Raw genomic sequence first — 2789 nt, 5'->3', positions numbered from 1 at the left:
AAAGTAACAGCGCCAAAGACAGATGCAGAGCTCATTATGGACAAATATGAGAGGATGGCAGAAGAGGGGAGAAGGGGCCTTGTCAGAAGGATAGGAGAGATAAAGACCAGGCCAAAGAGATAGAGGGAAAGAGAAAGGAGGAGGAGGTGCTGTCTAAAGAAGAGCAGCGCAGGCTGAGGAATGAGAAGGCCTTACAGGAACACCTGGACAGGATAGAGAATCCGGAATTGACAGGCAAACAGACCAGACAACCACAATGTAAAGGTAGGACAAGGCAAAGTGACAAGGGACTCAAACACAAAACATTTCATTCTCTGTGGTTTAAAAGCAAAGAGCACCCTCGCGCTCTCCCTAAAGTTAGGTTGGTGCGTAAAACCCTTAAATTCAAATAAGCAATAAAGTGTGATGGTCCGCACTCAAAAAGATGTCGCATAAAGCTGACGTCATTTGTTTTGTTTTTGTTTTTGTCTTTTTCACTGCATGAGGGATAGCATACACAGATTTTTCTGCTTTGCATCCTTCAGGGTGGTTTAGCATCACGTTGTACTCAGACGATGCCATCTTAATCCCCATGGGGAGGCTAATAAAACTGTATTACATTTAAGTAACAGCAGTGTATCTCACTAAGGTACTGAGTTATGTGTGACTACTCCTCTGGTGCATTGAAACAGCCTATAGGACTTAACTCTACTTTTACTGCTGTGTGTTATTGTCCTATCAAATCTCCATTCATATATATTCCTTTTCTGTCCTTAGATTACTCTATTTTCACTGCATCAGGGCTAAAGAGCAAGGACCAGCATGATCAACAGTCAGCAAAATGCAAAGGTAAAACATGAAGGGGGATAGAGAGGGACAGACTTTTCACAAAGTATTTGATGACACAGTGCAAAGATAAAAAGGATAAGAGATCTAGAGAGAGGGAGACAAAAAAGAACGAGAGAGAGAGAGAGAGAGAGACAGAGAGAAAGAGAGAGAGAGAGAGACAGAGAGAGACAGAGAGACAGAGAGAGAGACACAGAGAGAGAGAGACAGAGACAGAGACAGAGAGAAACAGAGAGAGAGACAGAGAGAGAAACAGAGAGAGAGAGAGAGAAAGAGAGAGAGAGAGAGAGAAAGAGCGAGACAGAGAGAGAGAGACAGAGAGAAATTCATTATTAGAGAGCGGACCCCATACTTCGCTGCCATATAGAGCACTTGGTTCTATAACTGATTGAGCCAGATTCTAATTGGAATTTCGATTTTAATATTCCTTTTAATGGCTCTTCTTGCTTTGTCTCTCAGCTCATTCACAGCCATGTGAAAGCTACCTGTGTTGCAGATATTTAGTCCTAGATACGTGTAATTTTTGGTGTGTTCTAATAGAACTGTGTCCAAATAGAATTTATATTTGTCATCCTGATTTCCGGACCTTTTTTGGAATATCATTATATTCGTTTTTTTTTAGATTAACGGTCAGAGCCCAGGTCTGACAGAACCTGTGCAGATGATCTAGATGCTGCTGTAACCCCTCCTAAGTGGGAGACAGTTGCAACAGGTCATCTGCGTACAGCAGACACTTGATTTCAGTGTTGTGTAGGGTGAGACCAGGTGCTGCCGATTCTTCTAATGTTTTTGCCAATTCATAGAGGTTAAATAGTGTTGCACTTATTGGGGCAGCCCTGTTTCACTCCACGTCCCTGAGAGAAGAAGTCTCGGCTTGTTGCCGATTTTAAGTTGTTTTTAGTGTACATTGATTTAATAACATCATATGTTTTCCCCCAATACCACTTACTATTCGTTTGTAATAAAATACCTTAGTGCAAAAATTGAATCAAATGCTTTCTTGAAGTCTACAAAACACGAGTAGATTTTGCCTTTGTTTTGGTTGACTTGTTTGTCAATTAGAGTGTGGAGGGTGTAAATGTGGTCTCTCTCTCTCTCTCTCTCTCTCAATTCAATTTCAATTTAAGGTCTTTATTGGCATGGGAAACGTATGTTAACATTGCCAAAGCAAGTGAAGTAGGTAGTAAACAAAAGAGAAATAAACAATAAATATTAACAGTAAACATTACACTCAGAAGTTCCAAAAGAATAAAGACATTTCAAATGTCATATTACGTCTATATACAGTGTTGTAACGATGGGCAAATAGTTCAAAATTCTTTGTGGGTCTGTGTAATCTGAGGGATTCCACCTCATTTTGTGGGCAGTGCCTACGGCGGCCTCTCTCAATAGCAAGGCTATGCTCACTGAGTCTGTATATAGTCAAAGCTTCTCTCTCTCTCTCTCTCTCTCTCTCTCTCTCTCTCTCTCTCTCTCTCTCTCTCTCTCTCAGAATTCTCTGTGTTTTCCACGAGCAGTCAAGGCGTGGCCAAGGTCCCCAGGTCGTCAAAGTGAGTAATAAAAGTGAGAGTGTCCAAAAGAAAGATGGGAATGACAAAGTAACAGTGCCAAAGACAGATGCAGAGCTCATTATGGACAAATATGAGAGGATGGCAGAAGAGGGGAGAAGGGGGCCTTGTCAGAAGGATAGGAGAGATAAAGACCAGGCCAAAGAGATAGAGGGAAAGAGAAAGGAGGAGGAGGTGCTGTCTAAAGAAGAGCAGCGCAGGCTGAGGAATGAGAAGGCCTTACAGGAACACCTGGACAGGATAGAGAATCCGAATTGACAGGCAAACAGACCAGACAACCACAATGTAAAGGTAGGACAAGGCAAAGTGACAAGGGACTCAAACACAAAACATTTCATTCTCTGTGGTTTAAAAGCAAAGAGCACCCTCGCGCTCTCCCTAAAGTTAGGTTGGTGC

This window comes from Coregonus clupeaformis, unplaced genomic scaffold (assembly GCF_020615455.1).
Source record: "Coregonus clupeaformis isolate EN_2021a unplaced genomic scaffold, ASM2061545v1 scaf0489, whole genome shotgun sequence".
In the NCBI taxonomy this organism is placed as follows: Eukaryota; Metazoa; Chordata; class Actinopteri; order Salmoniformes; family Salmonidae; genus Coregonus; species Coregonus clupeaformis.
This window is presented reverse-complemented; position numbering follows the sequence as displayed.